The sequence below is a fragment of the Pteropus vampyrus genome, unplaced genomic scaffold (genome assembly GCF_000151845.1).
Source record: "Pteropus vampyrus isolate Shadow unplaced genomic scaffold, Pvam_2.0 Scaffold104, whole genome shotgun sequence".
In the NCBI taxonomy this organism is placed as follows: Eukaryota; Metazoa; Chordata; class Mammalia; order Chiroptera; family Pteropodidae; genus Pteropus; species Pteropus vampyrus.
In genome coordinates, this window is record NW_011888885.1 from 1,646,482 (window position 1) to 1,673,390 (window position 26,909).

At 39.8% G+C, this 26,909-nt stretch overlaps 1 protein-coding gene across 3 annotated transcripts in view; it reads right to left on the reverse strand.

Annotated features, from left to right (window-relative positions):
* STXBP4 (syntaxin binding protein 4) overlaps window positions 1-26,909 on the reverse strand; it is a 237,951-nt gene that overhangs the window by 22,085 nt on the left and 188,957 nt on the right. The gene's annotated exons all lie outside the window — the stretch shown is intronic.

Sequence of the window (26,909 nt, forward strand, 5' to 3'; positions counted from 1 at the left end):
TCTAAGTAGAGAAAAAGTAGAGAAAAGATGTGTGTGGAGAAGGAAGAAAACATTAATCTTTTCCATACTAGTCCAGGGGTTGCTGTGAGGATGAAATGAAGTGTCAGGACACATGCTTAATACTTACACCTGCAACACATACCTAGTAATCATTATTCTTTTTAAATGAGAAAAATCTTATTTTCTTATAAAAATGATATATGTTAGTTATAAAATATTCAAGCAGTATAAAAGTACACTCAAAAGTAAAGGCCGACTTTCAGAGTTAACCACTGCTAATACTATGCCCATATCTGATAATTATGAAGTGCTTTTTTGAGTCCCAATATGTAATTACTTTCATAAATGTTTCAACACTTAAAAAAGAATACACATTTTTATTTACAGGGTGGGCAACTTGTTGGTGTTTATATATATTATTTCAATCATATTAGTTATGTTTTACATTTTTATGTTATGTTACTTAGTGCAAAAAGATTTATGATAGTCATACTTCACGGTAGTTACACTTTCACTTCATTTTAAATGTCTTGTATTAACAGCACAACCCTTCTTTCCCTTCTGCTTCCACTTCCCTGGGCACTCAGGTTGACACAAGAATTTACTCCAAGCAAGTTCAAGACTAACGGGTTAATTTTTTTTTAAAGGGCTCAATTTTCTTCTTCCCTTCCCTCATAACAACTAAGGTACAGTTTACAGCCACCTGCTTTGTACTCACTAATCTTAGGTGCTGAAGAATATGAGATCTTGTAAATACTATATCCCATTTGAGTCCACTTCCCCTGTACTGAAAAAGATTGTGCCAAATTTTAGCAGCAACTCTACTTAAGAGGGTTTGGGTTTCACTAGATTTTAAGTGAAGCTATCAATTCATAGCTACTGTGAGGTTCAAAGGGAGTTTAAGGGCTTCTTTTGATTCCCTTGAGAATGCCATATATACCTTAGTATTATACATTTTGTTTCATTTGTAGAGAAGCAGCCACCTCACAGTTGGAATTCCTATTGACCAACTGGCAAATGTGAGCTTTCCAAATTTAGTCTAATTCTTTTTGAATTCCTCTAAGAGGAAACTATGAAAAAAAAGTAAATTCTTGCTTACTTGCATCTATTATTTTTTCCTAAGAAAATAATGATGATGATGCCAGGAACCACTTGAGGGTGCCTGTTATGTACTGAGCACTTAACATACATAATCTTTACCCTGAGCCTCACAGCAACCCTGCCTCATGAGTGTTAACTTTGCCACAGTGCAGATGTGAGCACTAAAGCTCAGAAGGTGAAGTAACAATTGGAGTTACACATGAAGACCAGTTGTGGCAAAAGGGAGCTGGGGGTTGAGCCAGTTCTGTTAGACTTCAAAATGCTTCCTTATTCCATGACTCTAAGAACTGGACTTCTAGAGGAAACAGGAAATTCTTTGTTTTTCTATGTATTGAGTAATGTTTCTTCTTTTTCTCTTGGATGCTCTTCACTAGAGTCCAGTGGAACAAATTCTGTATGCAGCTACAGAGATGCAAGTCTGAAGGAGTAGAAGGCTAGAACTTGTTTAATTTACAGTTCAGCAAACAAATACAATCTCCTTACATAAATCCTACAGGGAGGTTGATGGTATCAAACCTCTTGTTTTTCAGTGCTGTAATTCTAGAATGTACCTCAGTGATTTAACAAAGAACATTGATACCAAATATTGTTCTCCATCTATTGCAAATGCCATGCAAAGTTCTGTAGTTGTTTAGAGTACATTAGTCATGTAAAAAAAATTACGTCTGGTTTCAGAAATGATAACTGCATTTAGAATGAGAAAATAGGTAAAACTTTATGAATTACTTATTTTTTTTTCTTACAACCAATGACAATTTCTAATATGTACCTTTGGAAAAAGAGTTGTCCCTCTCGATTACATATTTCCATTATGTGAGCTGTACTTGTAATACAAAGTGTTTTAGTAACATTAGTATCTTTGATGGAAAGGAGGAAATGATTCGGACCAAACACAAAGCTTAGAACTAGTGGTGCACAGCTTTATACCTGCAGAACTTTCCACAAATTCAGGCCCTTCTCCAGATTCACTGATTGAAAACTTTGAGAAATGGAGTCACAGCCATATGTATTTTACAAATCTCACAGGTGATTTTGATGTGCATCTCTGGTTAAGAATCTCTGACTGGAGAATGCCTTCGCTGGGATGGTATACTAGCTAGCAAAGACAAAATATTTTCCTTCTAAAGATGGCTTCCACTACAAACACTTCTTCCCTTCCTCTTTCCTCACTCTAGGAAAACGTAAAAGAGTTGTACAATGAAATAAACACAGGCAGATGTTCAAAGATGGAAGAGCTGGGTCATCTCATTCTCAGAGAAATGCACCTTTGTTATCTGTTGTGAATTCCCGATGCAGGAAGGGTTTAATAGCCACTTGGATGGTGGGAAAGAGTTTTCAACAAGAATAAATGTAGTTTTTACTAACAAAGCCCACAAATAAACAAAAATACTTTATTTTCATCCAATCATACGATGAATAGATGGAAACATTAGAAATTATGGAGTTCAACTGCTTCATTTTACATTTGGAGAAACTAAATCCAAAGTGAGGAAATGACTTCTATGTCACATAGTTTTCCCCCACAGTACAAACCATGTAATTTAATGGCCAACCTAGGACTGCAAACCAAGCTCTGTTCTTTTTTTGAGCCTTGCCTTACTGAAAATAGAAAGAACACAGAAACAGCTGTTCAACCATGTCCAGAAATGAGGTTCTAGTCTTTAATAAAGAACTAACGTTTTATCCAAAAAGTGTTAAGAAAGAAGAGAGAAAGAGAAAGAAAGTGGGGGTGGGGGTGGTGGTGAGCACACTATATCAGCTTCAAAGAGATTCTTTAGAAAAGATGCCCATCTTCACAAAGAGTAAAATAACCAATGCCTTTACATTTGCTTTGCTGTTGCCAACTTGAATTGTTATTTGAGAACAGATAGTTAAGAGTAGACTTAGCTGGAGCTTAATTCTGTGCTGTTTTTCTGGATCTATGCTCGGAGGGGTGCTCTTCCGATCTCTATCTCTCTCCCTTCCCCAGCCACTGCACACACATGCGCGTGCACACACACACATACACACACACTCCTAAACAACCTTGGAGAAGAGAAGTAGAATAAGAACGAGGATCTGATTTTAAATAATCTTCCATATAATTCATGTCTTGTTGGATGCTATAGGCTGACTTGTGTCCCGTCCCCACACAATTTCATATTATGAAGTCCTGGCCTCCAGTACATCAGAATGTGACTATATTTGGAAATAGGGTCTTTAGAAAGGTAATTTAGTTAGAATAAGGTCTTTAGGGTGGTCCCTAATTCAATATGAGAGGTGTCTTTACAAGAAGAGGAAATTAAGACACAGACACACAGAGGTAAGACCATGTGAAAACACAGGGAGAAGATGGCCATCTATAAGCCAAGGAGAAAGGTCTCAGAAGAAACCAACCCTGCTGACAGTTTGATCTGACTTCTAGCCTCCACAGAACAGTGAGGAAACACATTTCTGTTATTTAAGCCACCCAGTCTTGCCACCTAGTAGTGTTTTGTTTTGGCAGCCCTAGAAAACAGATACATTGGATCACTGTATTGGATCATTTGCTTCCTGGCAAATAGCAGAAAACCCAAGTGCAGTGACTGATGTAACAAATGGGATATGTTTGGTTCACACAATTGAAATGCCAAGAGGTAGTGTAGACTGCAAGTGCCATTTGATTAGAGTGTGGCCTCCTCTGCCCCTCTTTGTTTATCAGGTGTGTGATTGGGTTGGCTCTCCTTGAGGTGGACAGATGGTATCGATAGGTACACGTGCTTCTTCACCTCCATCCACGGAGAAAGAATGGCATCACATAACCACTGAAACAAGTCCAGGCTTCCTTTGATTGAACCACTCACTGTTAGATTAATAATAATAACAGTGGTGACAACAACAAATGTTCATTGAGCACTAAATATGTACCAGACATTCTTCTAAGTGTTTTTGCTGAATTAACTCTTTCAATCCTCATAAAATGATAATGGAACTACCCTGATTCATTAATTCAATTAAGGACAACCCCCGAAGCTGAGGGGAGGTAAGCCTCCTACCTTTAAAGCATAAGGTCATTATACAGTGTACAGAATGGATATCAGAAAAACAACCTCAGTATGAACTACAGCCACGTCTCTGCAAAATTATAACTGTGCCACGCTTCAGTTTTCCTTAATGATCTAGCTTAATACAAGCAAAAAGCAAAATGCGTTCTGCTTTCATTGCCCAAATTACCTAAATTACCATTTTCTTAAATGTCCTTTTGAATGTCACAGTACTGTTTTCTCCTCACAAATACAGTTGTCAGCAGAAACCTAGTTGGGGAGCATATAAGTTTCTGGAAATCCATTCCCAAACATGACCAGCCTTCCTCCTGCAAGTTATAATGGCCTCTTGGGTCAAACTCTGGGCCTCTTTGATTCTGCTGCTGTTCTGACATTTACTGAGAGATGTGGAAACCTCTTAGCTTGTTCTGGCCTGCGTAGTGTTACTTTCTCTGTGGTCATTGATTCAGAGTAATAAAGGAGAAATCATAAACAGGCATTTGGTATAGCTTTGAGGTCATCTCATTCCTATCCTCCCAACCCTCCCCTACCCCTTGTACATGCTAGGTGGTTCCCTATGAGGATGAAATGCATTCAACTGATAGTTTCCATTTTTCAAACTTGAATTCAATTAGAATTTTATCATGAGTCACAAAAAAAACAGATATGCTGTATTATGATTTATGGCATTCTAAATCAAGTGTTAATCTCATTGGCTTCATTGATCTGAAATAAATAATGTGCCACTTACTGCCTGAATGCTAAGTATTAAATGCCACCTTGGTACAAATTAATACAACTTTTCTGGAAAATAATTTACAATGTTTTATTAAAAGTTACAAAATATTTGTATCTTTTTTTTTTTTTTCTAATAGCAATTCCACTCTTGGGATTTACTTAAAAGTGGAGGGGGAAAGCATTATGCACAACTATGTTCACTAAAGACAGGCTCAGGATAACGTAAATGGAAACTATACATTTCAACTGTATGTACCACCTAGACAATTATAGTAAAGAACTCCTTGAGGGAAATATTATGTAACTGTTAGTAGTTTCCTTTGTTTGGAACACTTTCCCACCCCCTCCGCCTTACTTTTCTGCCAGCTAACTCCTACTCAGCCTTCAAGACTCAGGGTACCCACCCCTGCACTTGGCTGCCCCACCTGCACTGTGCTTATGTAACACCTGGACACACCTCTATTCAAGGCTTTGTTGCCCGCTGCATTATAATCCATTGATTTTGCTGGTCAGGCTCCCCCAATGGATTGCAACTCATTGAAGCAAAGCCTTTCTTTTGTACAACAAGTTAAAAATCAGAAGGGGAGGGGCATGAAATAAAATTATTTCTAATACATAAAACTAAGGCCTCAGTTAATTCAGAACTGCCTTCCGCTGCCACGACCTCACCCTATCAGTACCACCAGCATCTATGAAATATCTTGTGGAAAGTGAGAAATCTGCTTACAATCCTTCTATATGGGTAGTGTCTTTGTCGGGGAAGTGGGCAGAAGGAAATTAGAAATGGGGCCTGTGGAATATTCCTGCAAAACTCTATGATCCATTAACATTCTTTTGTTTCCTTTCACAAGTTTGTTTCCATGAACGTCTGTTACCCTATATACACGTGGAGAACTGCAAACGATCGGTATGGTTCGGTTTACACAGAAAAGGGTCGCGCGTTGATAGCGGGCTCAGCCCCGTGCCGGTGTCAGGGATTTGAGGTCGTTTCTTCCCCCATTCATTTCTAGTCCCGCTCCTGGATGCTCCTCTGTGCAGGGCTCCCTTTTGCCCGCCCGATTTCTGAGCGGAGCTCTCGGGCGGAAGGAGAACCGGCAAATCCTCGCGGGCGCCAGGCGCTCGCGGACCGGGCCCGCCCCCACTCGCGTCCAGCATCGTCACGTTGGCTGCAGAGCGCATCCCGACTGCGCCGGGGCTAAAGAGGCGCGCGAGGTAGCTAAGGGGAGCGGGTCACGTGAGAGGTGGAGTTTGACCTACTTTCCCCCGCGGAAGGCGCATGCGTACTCCCCATCTGCGCGCCGGCTGGGAGGCTCACGTGGACTCTCACGTGCAGGTCCGCCGGTCCTGGGCGCCGGGCGAGGGGCGCAGGTCCGGGCGGCGCGGCGGGGCGGGATCCGCCCGCCGGCTGAGCGGGAGAGGGGCGCAGACCGTGCAGCCGCTCCTCTTAACGGGACCAACAGCTCGCTCTGCGAGCTCAATAACCCGAAGCTTTGGAGAGCGGCTTTGGCGCCCCACGGGGCTTCCCACGAGTTCACCGACTTTAACAATCATGAATTCAAAAATGAAAACAAAGTTACTCTGCATATGCCCTTTGAATCAGCAGTTCCACGACTAGGAATTTATTCTACAGACGGGCTCCCACTTCTGTGAAATAGCACCCTGGCGGGACAATCATTACATCATCGACGTCGCAAACGTTGGGAAACACTCTAAATATCCAACAATAAATCCATTCAAATACATAGAAAACAAATTACAATTGGGCTATATTTGGAATTCTCTGCGGTTTAAAAAGAAATGGACAGCTCTATAGACACTGATATGGAGAGACCTCCAAGATACACTGTGATTCTAAAAAATAAAATGGAGTAAGATAGTGTGTATGGAATGTTAACATCCGTGTGAAATATATACATGTAAATGAACGGAACGGTGCTGGGAACATGCTCATGAAACGTAAAAGAGTTATATTGGAGGACTGAGAGGTCAAAGGAAGGAGAGGGACCGACTCGAAACTTAACACACTTTTGTAACTTTAAATTCTGAACCCTATATGATTAATTTATTTTTAAAATAAAGTTTAAAAACAAGGAGTTCTTTAGCACTTATCTGTGCTGGGCACCAGGTTTCATGCAAATCATTTCCTTCTAAGTCTGTCATATACAGTGTCTGCTGCATTTCCTATTCTCTTCACCTCGTATTTTACAGTTTCAAGTTTTCTGATAAACTCTGTTAAGGAAAAATTTAATTCTCAAGGTAACAAGTCCTCCATATCTTCAAGATCCTCTCCAAGTTCTATCTCTTAGAAAGAACTTGCTCTCAGCAAGGAACATTCGTAATGATAAAGCCTACAACGTTATTTTACATGTGATAACTTTTACTTTCCCAATCACACTGAATTTGTAATGCAGCTATTATTGTCATTCTGGTTATTATATGTATACCTGTTATAATATATTTGGTTACAAGTAACAGGAAATCCAACTTTAAGTGGCTTTGAATGGAAAGCTCATTTAACTGAACCAGGATAGGATAGACTTCAGGGATAGCTTGATTCAGCAGTTAAACCATGTCTCCAGGACCTGGTTTCTTTTCATTCCTCTGCCATGCTTTACATGATAGATGTCAGCTTCATGTAAAGCTTTGGGCAGGTCTCACTTAATGAAAATACTTCTTTCTCAGAAGCAGTAAGCAAACATATTTCCTATACTCAATGGCCTGAGTTGAGGGATTATGCTGATTCATGTAGGTCAATCTATTAGTCTATGCGCTTTAAGGGGAGCTAGAGAAAACAAACGAACTCGACCTCACTTCCATTAATACTATTGCTATTATTATATTATTACTTTCTGAGTGTGGACTGGGTGATAGATCTTGGCTTGCCGCAAATGATGCAGTCAGTGTATGTGCATTTTCCCCTGCACTGTATGCCTTCCCAGTGAGCGAGTAAGAACATCAACATGTTTAGGAAAAATCTATCTCTATTATTAGAAAAACAACTTGAGTTATGGCGAGAGATCAAGGGATGTCATTTTGGCAGAACCATATAAAGGAAGTATGCAAACACCACATTTATGTGTTATTTCTTCATCCACCCATCCAATAAGTGTTAGATTCCTACTGTATGTGGAAGCACAAGGCTTTTGGAGAAAAATGGAAGACATTCGTGACCAAGACCCTGTACTCAAAGGGAAAATAGTCAAGTTAGGTAGACAAGATAGACACTTGGCAAACATTAAAATAATGATAGGAGACAGCATGCAATTAAGAGCCTAAGTGGATAATAATGCAGCGTGGCAGACAGTCACAGCAGAGACCACATAGGCAGAAATTGGTTGTAAAAGATAACAAATAGAAGAGGGCATTGAAGGATTGCTCAAAGTAGGTCAAATAAACAGGGAGAAGGGAAGGGCTGTATAGGTGGTCGGATACTATGTGAGCAAAGGAGTGGAGGTAGAAATGAATCTAGAATTCTCAAGATTAGAGACAAGACTTAATGGTATGGGGGGATTTGTGTTGGAGAGGAATGAGAGATGATGTTGGAATGTAAGAAACCAGGTTCCCCAGATTTATATCCCCTGTGGATATAGATGCACAGTAATTATTTAAATTGCACTGGCTCCTGCTCCCACCTGCTCATCATTTCTAAGTCTCATCTAGTTATATCAGAGAGTGTCAGGTAGGTAGTAACAAGAGTACCCAAGGGTCTTTCACATGTGCTCACAGGTCAGCCAGCCAATTACAGTTGCCCCACAGCATCTGCCATGCTCTTTCTCTCCTGTTCCGGTCCTCCTCCCTATCAGCCTTCCCTAGGATGCAGGATGAAAGCTGTCTCACCATCACTTGACTGGTTATTTGGGAAAGAGAGGGAGGAGTCAAGAATGATTCCTAGTATATGTACTATATTTGTGGTGTGCCACATCATCATGGTACACATTATACGCAGAGTATGCCCATAATTGGCATGTTCACACAGTAAGGGGAGGGATCTCCTCCAGCACACTGGGTGTCAAATGTTCAACGACTATTAATTTAAAATTAAGTTGCATGCTCAAGGGCACAGCTGAGACTAAAGTGAGGCAAATGAAGGTGCTCACTCTTGGGGGCTTGTAAAGGTGACTTTACAGGCATGGTACGCTGCTGTTTTTGTTTTGTGAGCTGGACACATCAAAGCTAGAAATCTAAAAGTGCCCATCTGAGACTCTTAGACTTACAGCGTATCAAGGAGGTCTTAATAATTGCTAGTAACAGATGCTGATTTTGACTCACATCACATATATGTTTTTCTTTCTATTTCTTTCTTTTGAAAGTCTCTCTTATTCCTAATTTTTTCCTTCAGCCCAAATCATACTCTAGACCTTGAATTATTAACTAGATGTGAGAATTTAAGTGGATATATAAGCTGCCAATTCATCTGATAAGTGAACAAGCAGGCATTAAGAGCCTATGAGGGTAGACCAGGGAAGCATTAGTTGTTAGGATTATGAAGGAAAAAAAAATCCATGAAAGGCTTGCTTTCCAGAAATCCCAGCCAATTAGGGGAGACAGTCTACAAGGAGGGGACAGACAACCTTGTAAATAAGTAAGGGCAATGAGCAAGTGTACGTTTGTCAAGGTGGTGACACGAGAGAGTGAGCAAGAGGTAGGAGGTCAAAGAGAGCTTCATGAAGGATACGACACCTGAGCTGGGTCTCCAGAGGCCCCTCTCTAAGCCAGGCATGATGTTAAGCACTTGGGGTAGGGAAAGGAGGAGTATTTAAATCTCAGATATTAAAAAACTCAGAGTCCTCTTGGAATAGGCCTGAAAACTGAAAATTGCCAGGGTCCTGTAAAGTGGTCAACAGAGGTTTCCGCCCAGGCTGTGGCGGGGACAGGAGAAAGAGCCATGTGTCTGATGTGTGGGAATCAGGAGACAGGTTTAGGTATAGTGACAAAGTTACCCATTCTCCTGGTATAGAGAGCTTCAAGATTACTGGATGGGGTTGAGAATATTTGCATAAGGAGCCAAGTTTTAGAAGGGTTGGAAACTCCCTTTTTCTTTCTTTTTTGATGTTCGATATTATTTAAAAATTTCTGATGATTGATATGGTACTGACTGAAACCAGTAGGTAGAAAAGGATACCAAAATGTCACAACGAAGGAGAGGCGGTGTGGTTGTTGATCTCAATTGTCAAATTGAGGATGAAGCATGAGTTTAAGCCTGGGCCATCTTATCACCAAGTGAACGTTAGCAGGAAATGACCATAACACTGGGAGCTGTTAGATGAGCATAATACTGGAAGGAGGAGCCTTATTTTCCCTTCCTCCATATTTTCTCTGGGAAATGCCACTGGTTAAAGAGTCTTTTGGGATTATCAGTAAACCACGGCCTCCTTCTTCGGCAATGTACTTGCAATGCAATGGCTTGTTTTTTGATAAGTTACTGGTGCGCAGGATTGGCTACGGTGGGTCATGACAACAAATAAACTCAAATCCCAGTGGCTTGAAGGAATAAAGATTGATTTCTTGCTCATACTTCATATCCATGGCAGACTGGTGGGAACTCTGATCCATCTTGTCTTTGTTCTCAGCTGGGGACTGAGCTAGAAGGAGCAGCCATTATCTGAAATATAGCTGGTCTCTTTGGCAGAGTGAAAATAGAGTTTTGATGGGACCCGCATCAACAATTAAATGCTCGAGCTTGGAGGTGACACATATTGCTTCCACTCTCAACCCAGTGGCCAGAATCATGTCATGTGACCCCACCCAAACATAAGTGGTTGAGTGAGTGCAATTCTACTTGGTGCCAGGAAGACAAGGGAACTGGAATATTTGTGAGCAGCTTTTAACAACTACTGCACGTGTGGCATCCTTTTCCTCAAGCTGGCTCATCAAATTCAGACTCTAATGGGCAAACTGAAATACCAGAAATGATATTGATGGTAGGAATAGTAATAACAAATAATATTTATCGAGCGCTTGCTATTCTATTAGAATAGAGCTGACACTAGTCTAAGCACTTTCTCTGTAATAACTTATTTAATTTTCCCAACAATCTAGTATCACAGTAAAGGTAATCCTAAGGTAGGGAGGAATAGTATCTTGGTATGAGTGTAACTTTACAGTCGTATAGATTTTATTATTAATAGAGAAATGAACTTATTTTATAAAATGGATTTATGAAGAGCCGCATATCAATTTCACATATATATCCACTTTCACTATGTGAAAGATGGATTCAGCATAACAAAACCAGGGAAGTGTAAATTCAAGGGCATGACTAAATGAACTAGGACATCGTTTCTTGTACTCCACCATCCACAGTAATAATAGTTACTTTATCAATTCATGCACAACATTTAATTACAGCCTTTCCTCATCCCAAGCAACCACAGGCTTCTCAAGGGAAACCGGGATTAGAATGCCTTCCTCCACACTGGCGCGGAGATCACACCCAGAAGGACAGAGGCAAGAGTGCTTACTATGACATATTGTTTGCAGCATTCTCTCCAAAGGACACCTGGAAAAGGGGTGTGTGTGTGTGTGTGTGTGTGAGAGAGAGAGAGAGAGAGAACGAACCAGGCATGCCTATATATACCTCAGTGTGCTTTTCTTTTTGTGTCTGTACATCTTGCCTGCTATAGTCTGAATGTTTGTGGTCCCCCGTACCCTCAAAGATGATGGCATTAGGATGTGGGATTTTGGGAGGTACTTAGGTCATGAGGATGGAATTCTTAAGAGTGGGATTAGTCCCCTTATTTAAAAAAAGACTCCAGAGAGCACCCTAGCCCCCTCCATCATGATGAGGACATGTTGGGCTCTAAAGAGGAAAGATGCTCTCACCTTGACCTTGGACTCTCCAGTCTCTGGAACTGTGAGCATTAATTTCTGTTTATTATAAGTTACCCAGTCTCTGGTATTCTGTTATAGCAGCCCAAACAGAATAAGACATTGTCCAATTCTTGCTATTTTCACAGCCCCCAAAGGGAATGACCTACCAAATATTTCTGAGAAATTGCCACTGATTTGGGAAAATATCTTAAGAACTGAACACAAAAAAATAATGAAATAATAATAGCTAACATTTTAGAGCTTATTATGTATGTGCCAGGCACCATACTAATTATTCTATATACATTATATTGTTCATCCTCAAAAGAACCTTATGAAGTGAGTAATATTATCCACTCAAGTTGACAAAAGATGAATTAAGGCACAGAGAAATGACACTGCTCGTCACCAGAACCCAGGTCTTTCTGACACCAGAGTCCACGCGTAGGACCTCTGCACTGTCCTGCCCTCTCGAGCCTTCCTTTTGCCCACCTGAGTCTAACGCTGTGTTCTAGCCTGACCCCCCTTTAAATCTATTGTCCTCTACCCACTTAAACTTCCTGCTGCTGGCTTTTTAACTGTTTCCGGAACACCTCTAGGTCGATTCTCCTAACTTTCCACCCATAGTTCATTCTGTCCTCTTCGTGTGGTTGAGGATACAGAGATGAATATGCTACCGTCCATACCCTCAAGTATCTTGCAGCATAATAATAAAGATAGACACACGAACAACTAATTTAGGGTAGAACAAAGCAGGGTAGAACTAAATGCTTTGTCAGAGGAGGCATGGGAAGCAACTTATACTTACTGAGCGTGATCAAAGGTGAGAGAGAAATGACAGCTTTGATCCAGTCCCAGTGCTAAGAGCTGAGAATACTGGGGATTAACAAGGGACAGTCCCTGCTCTTAAGCAGCCCCACAGTTAGTAAGGCTTGGGATGTTGGCATGTGGTCCGTCTGCACACAAGGGTGATCACATCCCTGGGCAGATCTCAGCATCTTCTTGTTGGTAATGACCCGGTGCTACCCTCAACTCCCCTCAATTTAAGGTAGTCAGTGATCTCCACATCATGGAAACAGAAATTCAGGTGAGGAGGACTCCTCAGTGACTGTCTATTCTATTTTCAAACCTTGCCTTGTAGGGCAGTTCCGAGGGGCTCTCGCAGGAGCATCTAGAGGAGAGGAAACGGGGCAGAGGAGAAGGAGAAATTAAGCAAGAAAGATCAAGCCACACCCTTTCTAATTGCAGTGAGGACAGCTCTATTTTTGTTTGTTTGTTTTCATTTTCATGTAAGATTTCATGGTGCTGATTTAAGTTTACAGAGAAGAAGTCTGAAAGACAAATAGCTCTTCAGGAGATCAGAGTCAGGGAAAGCTAAGAGGGCCTGGGTTTTCAACTCCTGGGCTGCTGCACTTTGCACTGTGCCAGACTGCCTCACTGTGAAGCAGGCACATTTGCAGGGGGAGGCTCAAGGCTCCCCCTAAAGTGATAAGAGAGAGGTCGTGTGATGGGTTTACATTGGGGAGGGAATGGAGGACCACGGAGGAGCTGTTGTTTATGGCTACTGCTGAGCACTCCTCTCTGACTGCAGGTCAAAGTGATGTTAGGTGAGCTTGTGGGAAGAACATGGGCATGTGTGAGGAAAGAACCGAGAATTCTCTCCATGATTCTGAGAAACAGAGCTCAGTTGGGAGCTCCTGGGAGCTAGAGAGTTGGAAGGTGGCAGGAATTAAGTGTGTTTTGAAAAAGAAATGACTTATAAAGTATCCCAGAAGAAACAGAAGTGAGCAGCTTTTACCTGGGCACCAGGAACTCGGCAACTTTTAGGATAATAACACATCCTTCATTCATTTGAGTGTCTACATGGGAAATAAAGGTGAGTCAACCATTGCCCATACCATAAAGAAGTCTACAGTCCATTGGGAGTCTTAAGGTATATACATTTGTAAATATAATGGAAGGGGAAAGAGAGAAGGCCATGAGACATAAGAGAATGGGTGCCAACTGAGCTAGATACATGTGAAGGAGAAATCGTTGACACTTCTTGGTGCAGGGCTGCTTTGAGCTGGCACTTGCAGCAATATAAGCCATCAAGAGATGGGAAAGTGTGCTCCATGCAGAGGACATGGCAGTAGGCAAGGCACAGAGGCAGGTTCTCATTAGGCCTGAATGGGGAGTGAGAGTACTTTATTCTAGCTTGGGTGCATACTTTGAAAGTCTGCTTTGAACTCTAGCACTTCCTTCACAGAATCTGAGGTTGGGGCGGGGGGAGCGGTGCATCCTCAGGTGGCCCTGTTCCAAGGAATACTAAGTGGGTCATAACTGACGTAGGTAGCTTTGGGAGATTTGGTTTTGTTGCCTCACGAGAGGAAGCCAGAGACGGTAGATGGTTTCTAAATGATATAACAGCATACCTCTTCTTCCATTCCTTCCCACAGAGAGAAGCTGAGATGATCTGTGGGGCCCAGTGATGAGTCTGGAGAGGTGGTGTGCCGATGGCCTTCACTAAGAACTCTGTCCCCTCTCCTAACTCCAGCAAAGAGCTAGAAAACCAGCCTGAAATCACCAGGAATCATCAGCTTTCCTGAGCCAGTTTGAAAAGTGTTTATTATTCCTTTGGCACTGCCCCAAACCAGCCACCTGACATAACTCACAGAGAGGGGATGAAGCATGGCAAAAGAAAGGTACCTCTCTATCTCATAATAAGAGGGTGGAAAAGTACCACAGGTGGGGAGTGGGAAGGAGACATTAGAGCAGACCTTGAATGATGTGGCTGGATTCTGATGCATTTCAGTTCTTAGAAATTAAGTCACTATCAAAGAAAACTTTGAAATAATGAAATGTTTCCAAGATATCTGGTTGCCCTTGACAAAACAAACATACAAACAAAATAATTGCATGTTCCACTATAGATGTATGACCAGGTGGACAAGAGTCACCAGTCAGAGAACCTCAAGTTGGAGAAGCAACTGGGTAGACATCCTTTTGAGACAATTTTGATCATTTATGCTTTCCTTTAAAAAAATCATTGAAATTAGCATGGAGTTAGCATGATATTTTCTTAAGGTTTAAAAATAAAAACCCCTTCTCTATACTTTTGAAAAGTTCTAACAAACATTTTTCAATGAACCTACCATAGAATATTTATTTTCATTATAAAAACATCTTAATATATTATAAAGTACAAAAAGATAGTAATAAAGTATGAATCAATTTTTACAAACATATATATGTATAGACTCAAAGAATGAAAGAAAAAGAATGAAGATAAATATACCTTTGTACTTATATCTTCTGCATTGAGTTTATTTTTGTAATTAGCTAAATTTGTTGTGTGTATGTGTTTTAATAAAGAACTAAGGCAATTCTTTGCCTTCTCCTCTGGGAATAAAGAGGGAACATTCATTCATAGGATATGGTTTCAAATTTCTCACCTCTGTTTCTTGAAATATACAATCATATGCAATGCACAGAAGCAGGCCCCATCACAAGATGCGGTCTGACTATTGCAGAATGAGCAGAGAGAGGCAACAACCTCTCTAGTTTAGTTTTAGGCATCAAGAATACAATAATATGACTCAAGTCTACACTGGTGTTGTTATTAGCCTGTCTCATAGTTAGACCATTTGCATTGTACTTCCTGCAAGCTAAGGGCCTGCATTTTTGTTTATGCATGCCAAGATTGGTCAATACTTGAAGCATTTTGTCCTGAAGCTCTCTATGATGAGAGAAGGTACAAGTATGGGTCCCAGAGACTGGGCTCAAAGGAGCTAGAGTATGAACTAGAAGAGGTCAAAGCAGGGGAAATAAGATCAAAATGGCAGAGGGGAGCCCATGGCCAGAACCAAAGGGCAAGTAAGTATTCAGCCAGAGCCAAGGAATGAAACAAGAGCTCAGGAGGTGAGGTAACAGACTGGGTCAAGAAATGAATTAGTTGTGACCTTGGGCAAGAGAGTGCCAGACTTGGGTCATTTTACTTGTCAGGGATGGTGTTTCCCAGACTGACCATGTAGCTTGGGATTGGCTTGGCTGATTTAAAAGAACTCAGCTGAGTGAGATGTGTGATTTATTGGTTGAGGCCAAGTGCATGCCTTGATATTTATCTCTATTAAATTCAATCTTGCTATATTCGTTCCATTGTTATAGCTCAGTAAGATACTTAGGGGACCTGATTCTGTCACCTATGTGTTAGTTAGTGCTTCTTCCTAGCTCTGTCTGTGATCCACAGATATGATCAGTGTGTCTTCCAAGTATTCATACCAAAGCCACTGAAATCCATCCACCAAAGGCCGCCGCTGCATCCTCCAGGGAAGGTCATTGTCAATTCATCCACCATTTACCTTCTTGTCTGAGAGGCTAACCTGAGAGACCCTACAAAATCCTTTATTGCAGAACATTCCCCCAGATCCCCATCAGTTTAATGATCCTCACCAAGAAGACATGAGATAAATTTGATAAGACTTGTTTTACTGAGCAGATTATATCTCATCTCAGCATTTTCTCCTCTAGGCTAAGAAATCCCAAAGCTCTAATGTTTTCTTGACACCAGAAATGGGAATAATGAATTACAATATAATAGGGTGACAATAAGCTAGATTCATTTCTACAGAGGTGATGTGCAAATTTCCATTCCTGAGTGCTTTTACGGTTGTGTAGAGTCACTTTACCTAAAGATTCCAGCTGTCTGGATACCTATATAGGTACCCACAAGGTAACCTGATCTTCATCCCAGATCTAGTAATTATATATATTTTTTCGTCTAGAAATTCTTTGCTCAGTCCCCCAGAATTGAAGACATACAGGAAAACCAACCTATGACAAACATCCATTCATGCAATAAATTCATTTATTTATTTGAAAAAAAAAATGCTTCTATCTACTTTCTGACTGACATTGTTCTAGGTACTGGAATACAGCAGCAAACAAGAGAAAGTGTCTGTCCTCACAGAGCTTACATTAGTGGGAAAAGGTAGATAATGAAGCAAACAAATAAAAAAATGGAATTTCAGACAGTCGTAAATGCCATGAAAAAGTAATGCAGGATTAGGGTAGAGAATCATTGGTACATGGCTAATGGATAATGAATTATTTTAATATACTCATTTGTAATATGGATTTCCTTTCTTGTGGCCAGGGCTTTTGTCCTTACTTCTGAGCTTTAGTTTTCAGTTATAAAGGGTAAGAAAGCTACAATAGAATACATGTTCATTTGGAAAGGAAAGAATTTGTACAAGGGGAGAAGGATGGTAGGATGTGGCAGGTTATAGACTGACATGTTGCACTGGAACCTCTGGTAGACCCAGTGGAATGGTAAGAAATAAAATGCATAAGTAAGAAATAAAATACATTACATAACTGTGATTCAGAATGAAAATATAAACCTAATTTCAGAAAACATCTTAGACAAATGATCTGATGTAGCCCCTTCCTCCTCTTCATCTCCCAACCCCAGGCTAAAAGGTGTGAGGACAGTGAGTGTGCAATTCTGGGCTCTTCTGAATGGACAGCTCTCTTACTCTGTGTGGGCCACTGAGCCAATCTGACCTTGGGTATAACACTTGAGAAACAAAAGAAGTATTGGAGACATGCTCACTCACGTGAGTATATCTTCATTTCATTTATAACCTGTGTAGTGCTTATTGCTAATATGGCACTTAAAAAAATAAAGAATATATCAGCTGAGTGTGGCTTATCAATTTTGCCATCTTCAAATCTCACCAGCCTCAAAGAAGTCTGGTCTAGCTCAAAATAAAAATAGTAGCTACAAATTTTAAGCACATTCTATGTACCCGGCACTATCCTACATGTTTTATGGACTCATACCTTCTAATTTTCACAACAAAACAATTACTAGTGTATTAGTTAAGATGGCTAACTGCCATATTAAATAAGTCCCCAAAGAAATAACGGTTTACCCAATAGAATTTAAATTTTTTCTCACACAAATAGGCTAAGGTGATTCCAGGTTGGTAAAGAGGATCTGCTCCACACAGTCATTCAGGTACTCAGGATATTAGAATCCTGAGACACCCAGCCAAGTGGGGAAGCAAAGAGGATGTAGTATTGCATATAGGAAGTTTTCATGGGTCAGGCCTGGAAGAGTCGCACACCACTTCTGCTTATGTTCTGCTGGTTAGAAATATGGCCACTCCTAAAACTTCAGGAGAGGTTAGAAAATGTCCATATTGCAACAACTTTCTCACTGAGTGTCCAGGAAGAAGGGGCAACAAGGAACTGTTATTATTATCCTGATTTTATGTATGAAGAGACCAAGGCTCAGAGAATTTAAGTATCTTGTTCAAGAAAGTAATTATATAAGTAAATAAGTAAATATGCAAGCAAGTAAGCAGTTAGGTAAGCCAGGGTCCTGGTGTTTGAGCTGGACTGATCTGACTCTAAAGACATTCTTAACCAATACACTAGATGGCCTTCTGAAAGATATGCAGACTGTGCTGAATCTCTCAGATTTACAATCTCTCTCCCCTGGGGGGTACTGAGAATACAATGCCAGATTGTGCCTCTCTCATCGCTGTTTTTCTATACATTTTTGGCTAAGTAACCTTATTTTGTTGCCACAGTCTTCCTTTAGGTAGGTTAACATCTATTATGCTGGGGTCAACTTGCCTTTTCCTTTGCTCAGGAAAATTTTCCATATTATATTCTGCATTGATTTTGCTGAGAAACTCAGAATTCTTGGGTGCATTTCATTGTTTCTTCCACTTAAATGATTCTACATTTAGTCAATAAAGTCACTGCAGAGAATCAGGATGCTTTCTAGGGATCGTTTTTACATCTGTGCCTTCAAGACAGTCAAGCCAGCACTCTTTCTTGTTGTCATTACCAGGATGTCTCATTTGAGGTGTTATTCCTCTGAGGTCCCTGGATACCATGTTCTGTCTGTCTGTCTGTCTTTAGTCAATTTTACTGACTTAATGAGCACACTCTCATCATGGGAGTAAGCAAATCAATGACATCTGAGAAGATTATAATTGTTTAATATAACATAATAAAGTTTTATAATTGTTCAGGCCCTGACCTGTCCATATTGCAACAACTTTCTCAATTTCTTCCCAGTTCTGCACACTTGCTCCCCCTACCATCAGACCTACAGCCCATAATAGGAAAGGGGGTAATTTCGAGTTAGGACAAATGAGCCTGACTTTTCATTTGAATTCAGAGGTGTTTGTCATCAGGGTCTCATCTGGTGATAGGGTGGTCAGTGAATGATATAGACTGGTTGATCAGTGATTGAAAACCAATTCAATCATAAACTTGAGACAGGACATTTCAGCTTCCTCATCCCAGAGAATGTTGCTCAGAATTACAAATGTCTTTTTCCAGCATGAACAGAGTAGGCAACTAAGGATGAGCAAAAAAAAAAAAAAAAAAAATGCAGCTCTGACTATCTAACTATATTTTTACCAGAAACCTCAAGAAGAAAGGAAGTGCTGGTTGTTTCTGTAATGCAGGATTTTAAGGAATGATAAAAGCATTACCCTGAAGAGAAAAGGGTAAAGAAATTAATTGGATGCCTTTTTGCTTTAAGCTGGAGACCCATTATAGTTCACGCTAATTCTGTTTAAGTATTCCCATTTTCAAAGCTCCCTAAAATAGTAAATAAATCGGGTAGGATGGGAAGTATAAAACTGCTTTTGTTACTCTTTTCAAAAATTGCTAGTGTGTTCCTTACCATTCAGCTATTAAGGAAAAGTGTGCGAAACATAAAAAATGCATCTTCTTTTTATTATTTCAAACATGAACTTCAACCATCTATTGCTTATAAATTTTTTATGACATAAATATTTAACTTTTAAGGTTGAATATTCTTTCATATCCTCTCACATATAATCAATATAACTCTGGCCTGCTCAGGCTGATGGAATTCCAGTCTCATAATGACCCTCTACCCCTCTTGGGAAAAATCATGAGAAATGGAACGAAGAGTTGGTTTCTATGACATGACGATTAAAACATTTGAAAAAGGTACCTAGAAAAAGGCATGTTGGGAAAGTGCCTTGGTGAGCAGGAAGTCTATTCCAAGGTGGAGAGAAAACAGGGCTCTGAGAAGCTGGGCGACCACTGATAGGAATGAATGCTTTTGAGAAGCAGCATAAAAAGTGCCAGTCAGGTGCTTCTCTGTACCTGAGATTATCTGACGTTTATCGGAAAAGGAAGACAATTACAACACTAGCTTATGTGCTCCACAAAGTCAGTGACCATCCTTGACTTATTCTCCACTCTGCTCCCAATTCCAACCCCAGAGTCTGTCATGTGGTTGACGCTAAGTTAACATTGGTTGAATGCATGTTAAATGAATGAATGAAAACGACAAGAGCCAGGCTACTATTTAAGGCTGCTTGTAAAGAAGTTATAATATTGCTGGGGAGAACCTTCCCTTATTTCACTGGCAGAGGGGAGGTCAAGCTAGGACAATGGTAGTCCTGAGGTTAAAAATACAGCAGTGGTGGCAAAGATCTGATGGTCAAGGCCACCACATGGCAAAATGAGGTGGCAACATGACAAAAAGGCAAGCCAGCAGCAAGAATCAAATGAAACTCCATCTCTCTCAGGACCTTCCAAGGGAAGGTAGGAGATCAGAGAATTTAGGAATCAGTGATTTTACTGGGGATGTGAATTCAATTCAAATTACTATGGATTACTGCCTGTACTCTTAGCAGTGGCTTGATCTCTCTCCTCTGATATTCTCTCCAATTTCTTCCCTTCTCCTTTTATGCTAAAGTGATTTGGGAGAAATTAGGGTGAATTTATATTAAAAAACAACAACAACAACAAAAAACTTGCTTCCTAAAACTTAAGCCTAATTCTGCCTTGTGGAACAAGCATCCAAAATAAGTCTAATTATTTTTCCACACGTTAGTCCTTGAAGAATATATGACAGAAAAGAATTTCACTTTCTTTTTATCTTAGAAAAATCCAGAGATTGTTTCCTCCTACTTCCGTTATGGTTGTTGGAGAATTTTGTTCAAGTTATGCCTCATAATCATGCCTCACCTTCTTGAGGCTCAAAGGAGAATTTAATTAAGACACCTCAAATTGATTAATGAATAGAAGTGGGACCTTGTACTCTCCAATTCACTTTTCTGACAATTCAAAGTCATTTCAGGTTGGAAGAATATTAATTTGGCTTTATTTGTTACAAAGTTAAAATACATTCACTGCCCAATGTGTAGGACCCATGGGGATAGAATTCTTTGTCATTCATTTCACATTGTCAAATTTCTAAAATTAAAACTGCATGTAAAATAATTTTCTGAATGCTTAAAGCTGATCCCGATACCACCAAAAATTCTCTTTGGATAAGACTGTTTTTGTTTCTACCCTTTGTTTCCAGAGATACTTCTGATGTAGGAGAGCAAAGATCTGGAAGAAATCTCTCTTGGCTGACTTCCATCAATTCACTCACTTTGAAGTGCACTTTTTGGTAATTAATTGAGATGTATATGTCTGTCTGCTGTAGAGTCTCCTTCTCTGGCCTCAGGCTTGGAAACTGTAGAACCACTGGTTTCCTTTTTGTTGGCTCAGACTAGGGAGGAAGTGGGTGTACACGTGGTGACTTTTGTTAGATAACTGGAGATTTGAAACACACGTATTACAGATTAACATTTAGAAATATTAAATAAAGTTTGGTTCCTTCTTTCGCACCATGACCCAGTCTCCACTGACTTAGCAGCATTAATTGCCTTTGAGAGCATTCATTGAAGGGAGACACAAAAAACTTAGAAGCAAATTCTTTGCTTTCCTTTAAAAAAAAAAATCCAAATAGACTCTTGAAACTTAGAAGAGAGTTATTAGAATTGAAATCTAAGGCCTTTTATTTTTGTGGGGAAGGCAAGAGATGAGGTCACATATTTTTTAAAGACTAAAATTCTGAAGGAAGCCAGGTATAGAGTTAAGTCCCTCTATAGCTTTCTATAGAAGAAGGTGACAGCTTGGATGAAGACGAATTTCAGAGAAAGATAAGGGAGCTTAGTTGCTAGTCTTCCCCAGAGATGGGTCTGGCCCCTTCCTCCTGGCCCTGAATAATCCTGGAAGGGGTAGATGACAGCCGAATAGAACCCAAGAGTAGAGGAGATCTGTATCTTGCTCACCAGATGAAGCCTGAGGGGGTGGCAATGCTTTAGAGAAGTCTTTTACAGAGTTTTGGAAAGTGGCTGTGCAGCATAAATGGGGATAGGGCAGGTTGAGGCAGAGACGGCTTGAGATAGCATCCCAGCACCCAACAGGTTTTTGTGACACCTAAGAGGCATGAATAATAGCCAGAAATTCCATAAGATCCTTAGAGGGACACAGAGTGGCTGACAGAGGACTGGCTTACCCAAGAGGAGCCTGGCCATCAGAACAAGGATGAACTCTATGGACTTGTCAGCTGAAGGAAAGGCAAGATGGAGTATATGTCAGAGAACACGGAAGGGATCCAAGGCAATGACCAGTTTATACAGGGTGTATTACATACCAGCAAATTCCACTGGATATAGGAGACAAGCAGTAGTCTAGACACCCTATCCTACCAAAGCTCCTCCCAAAGTTAAATGCCACTTTGGGGGGGTGGGTTGAGCAGAGCCCTGATTAAGTTTTAGCCTGAAGTGCCTGGAAAGAAAGTCACTTAATTAATTGACTGAGTTTATTGGGATTGAATAGATTATATTTTCTGTGTCAGAGAGAATGAAGGGTTTGGCTAAAAATTAAATGAGTTGGAGAAATTTTTTCAGTTATTGTTTTTTGTGTCCATGAATTTTAAAGACCTGATAATTAACACCCAATACTTAAATTAGAGCTCTTAGTGGCAAAGGGCCTGTTCAGAAACCGTTTAATTTTATTTAATTTAATCTTTTTTATAGGTTTCTTAAACGAAGATTTGCATCTGACACAGATGGTTTAGTTGTAATGGCCTGTAGATGAGCAGTGGACTAGATGACCTGTAGGGTTCATCCCTAGAGTTTAGTGGTTTGATCTTTGGGCACTTAAAGCATATCTGCTGCTATAAAAACTCTCTAAGATCAATTAATTAAACTACCCTTTTCTAATTCCCTTGACTCCCTCTTTCATGATTTTTTTTCTTGTTTATTATTGTAATAATATTAAAATTTGAACAAATGTAACTGTCATGTTGAAAATCAGAATTTGAAGGATACATCAGAAAACAACTCGATTCTGTTCTTACTCATTTTGGAGAGCTAATTCTTTCCTACTCCCTTGGATAAAATCCAGGGCAAGATCTATAAAGTTTCAGGTCTCTCTGAGGTAATTAAAAAGTCTTCAGTCACTTTAGTCCTTAAAACCTTCTCTGTCAAGTCCAAAGTCCAAACTCCTTTAAAGTTAAAGCTTCTCTCATCTTCCAGCTTTGGGTATGTGTTTCCATTCCCCTGCCCTGCTTCCTAATATCATTTCTGACCCTTTCAGAGAGTCAAAATAGGTAGGGCAGGGTTAGGGAAAAAGCAGGAGAGGCAAGAGGACAGAAAATCTCTTATTTGGTTCATGTTGTGCATTGTCACTTTCTGGGCTCAGAATATGTTTAATGGAGCCATCTCTTGGAGTACTTTGAGAGTTCTTTGCAAAGCCCCTACCACTAAGGAGGATCTCTCACCTACTGTGTCCCGACATGGAGGATGTACTCCTGTACAGTCGCCCAAACTCTTCCCTAGGCTGCCCATTTCCAGCACTTTTCTAATCAAGTCTTGTGCAACCAGATAGCTCGCTGATTCTACCTGGCTCCCAGGAGAAACAGGTGTCTGAGATATGCTGTTGGTGAGACATAGCTTCTTTCCGCCTCAGCCCTCTGCTTTCTGCTTGAGGAGGCTGCTGAGATGCTCATTCTTTGAATGCCTGAGGCATGAGTTAGGTACCATGCCACAGTGTCTCCAGCACCAGGGCACTCACAATCAGTTCTCTGCGTGTCTCAACAATGCCACTTTCACTGATTTGGGTAGAAAATAAAGCACCCTACACCTTTTCTCTTTTGGTGTATGTGTGTTGTGTGTAGGGGGATGCAATGGGATGTAGCTTGTAAACTACTCTTTCTTTTAAAAAGTCTCATTTTCTAATTCTCTCCTCAGCAGTTCAATTTAATGTTTGTAGATACTTGAGAAAGTAAAGGGACAAGGATCAAAACAATGATTTTCATTGCCTCCTCTGCCAGTCCTGGAAGGCGAAGTTCATCTCACTCTGGAATATGGATGTAGCTCACATTCATGGTTTTGGAGTTTCTGCCATTTTGACAATGAGAAGATGTAACGAAAATGCCCTTTTAAAAAAAAAACAGCATACCAAAATCACAGGAATAAGCATAAGTAAAAATGTATGACGTTGATTATAAAAATTTCTTGGGAAATAAAGAATTTGAATAAATTCAAAATTCCTGGAGAAGAGGACTAAAGATAATAAATATGACTATAATAGCCATGGATTGAACACTAAGCATGTACCAGGCACTATGCTAGAAACTTTTAATTTTGAGATCTTATCATCCACAACCTAAGAATTATTATCTTCATATTTCTGGATAGATTACAGAAGGACTTTATCCAACCACTTATTCATTCTTAACAGATATTTACTGAGTGTTCGTTTTGTGTCACAGTGGAGAGACACCGTGAACGACGACACCATGACCCTGTCTTCATGGAGCACACAGTCCAGAGAAAGAAACTAAAGCTGGGAGAGGTCAAGTAATTTGCTCAGGGTCACGTAACTTGAAAAATAGCAACTAGCAGATTTTAACTCTTGCATTAGAAACCCATGCTCCCAAGTACTAGGGTACAGAAAACAAGCATTATCCAAATAATGTGTAGATTTAACATGATCACCAAGGGATATTAAATGGGTGGAGAAGCTTGTCAAATTGATTCTGAATTTCATCTGAAAGAATAAACATGAAGATATAGTGAAGAAAATGTAGGAAAAATATTAAAATGTTTGTGAAACATCAGATATTAAAACAAACTACCTACCCAACAACCTTAATTTTTTAGGTAAGATGCAAAAAGCAAAAGAGGAATAAGTGAAACAGAATGGAGAGTTCTGGAAGAGTGAATACATTAAATGCCTGATGAAAGAAAATTTACAAATAACAGAGAAGGGAATACTCAAAAACTAATCTTGAGGTAATTACACCTATTTGAAAAAATTCAAGTTAGATTCTTATTTTATACTTCTCAGCAGATGAATTTCATCTGGAGTAAATGTTTTTTAAAAAAATTTGAAAACAAGAAGAAAGCTTTGGCAGATAGTAAACTAATTAGGGATAGATGAGGACTTAAATCATAAAAGTGGCAGGAGAGGTCATTAAAAAGATGATTGTTATGTTTGACTACATGAAAACATTAGTAGTTTGTCACCAACACCAAAAACAAAATTAAAAGGTATATGACAAACTGGAAAACCCATTTGCAAACAAAGAAAATAAAGGGCTAATAGCCTTAAATTAAAAAGAAAAATATCTAATTGTATAGACCCTAACACCAACATAAAAATGTGCGAAGGACACACATAAATTAGCATGATTGAAATGAATGATGCTCAAAGCTGGTGGGGGTTGGGTGACATCTTGGCCCACATACCCTCCCATGAGAGTCACACAGTGACAAATTTCATTGAAGACATTTCACAAGAAGTATCCTAACATCTTTAAAATGGGTATTTCTTTGAGTATAGAAATTCCATTTCTAAGAATCTAAAGAGGTATCTGATTCCAAATTTATATTTAGACATAGTTACTTCTCACATATTACTTGAAGTGGTGATCAACTGTAAACAGTTGCGATCTTTCAATTAATGATGATTTATGCCTAATCTATGATGGAGAGCATGTAGCCATTTAAAAATTTGTTTTAAAATAATATTCAATGGCAGAAGCAATGGTAATAATGTAAGATTTAGTAGAAAAAAGCAGGATACAAATTGATGCATGATGTGTGATGCTAATTTTACTACATACATATGTTTATGGATTTTCATGTATGTATCATCGCAGAAAAATACTAGAAAAAAACACATACTGTACACAATGTCTCTATATATTTTAAGTGGGGAAAAAAATCTACCTATAAAGAATTAATCTTTTTTCTTCATCTTTCTAATTTTATGATTTTGTAATCTTTTAAGTGTGTGTGTTGGGTGGGGGGGACCTACCTATCAAGAATTGATGCTTTTCTTCTTTATCTTTCTAATTTTATGATTTTGTAATCTGATGAAAACATTATAAATTGGCACATCAAGCAAAACTGTAATCTTATTTTTGGCATTTGTTATTTCTCTCTGAACCCTATCAAAGAAAGTAATACAGGCCTATTGATGGCAACTTGCCAACATCAAAGATCAGGATTTTAATGAATTCTCTCCTTCTGAGGCCTAATTTAAGCCCAATTTAAAGTAAACAAAACAAACATATTACTCTATAAAGGAAAATGAGCACTTCTTTGTTGTACAGGCTTTGTATTTGAATCTCTTTATGAAATGAAAAATAGAGCAAAAAATGAGCTTAATAAGCTAGAGTTCTTTTCTGCCTAGGCTTTTCTCATTAAGGTTTAATAACATAAAATACCCTTAGAAAATTTAGATTTATACAGTGTGTCAGTGATCCAATTTTCTTCTTCTAAATGTTGAAAACAACTGACTATTCTAAATGCAGGGGGTCGGCACGCTTGGGAGATAATCTGTGGTTCATCCAAGACCTCAATCCCTTCCATCGCACTTCTTTCCTTCCCACTAAACACATACACACACGTGTGTATGTGCACACACGCACATGCGCACACGCATGCGCATACACCCCAACTTGTTTTGTCCACCTACCCACCACCAGGGGTGCTGGACCTTTACATTCAGCCTGTCTCTTGATGATGTCCTGGTTCCCACAGAACGAAGGGCTATGACTGACCCCGACATGGGAATCCTCTCGGAAAACGCGAGTAAATGATGGGATGGAGAGCGATGTCCTCAGCAAGCTGAAGCTATTTTTCAGCCCATGATGTGACCTACAGCACAACACTAACGTGATGTGCTTTGTCTGTCTTAGTCCATTTGGGCTGCCATAAGAAAATACCATACCTAGGTGGATTATAAGCAAACATTTATATGTTACAGTTCTGGGAAGTCTGAGATCATGACAAACCTCAGACAGGGCTGTTCTAGTATCAGACAGAGCTATTCTTAGAACATCCATCCTTTCCCCTTCCTTCCTTCCTTCCTTCCTTCCTTCCTTCCTTCCTTCCTTCCTTCCTTCCTTCCTTCCTTCCTTCC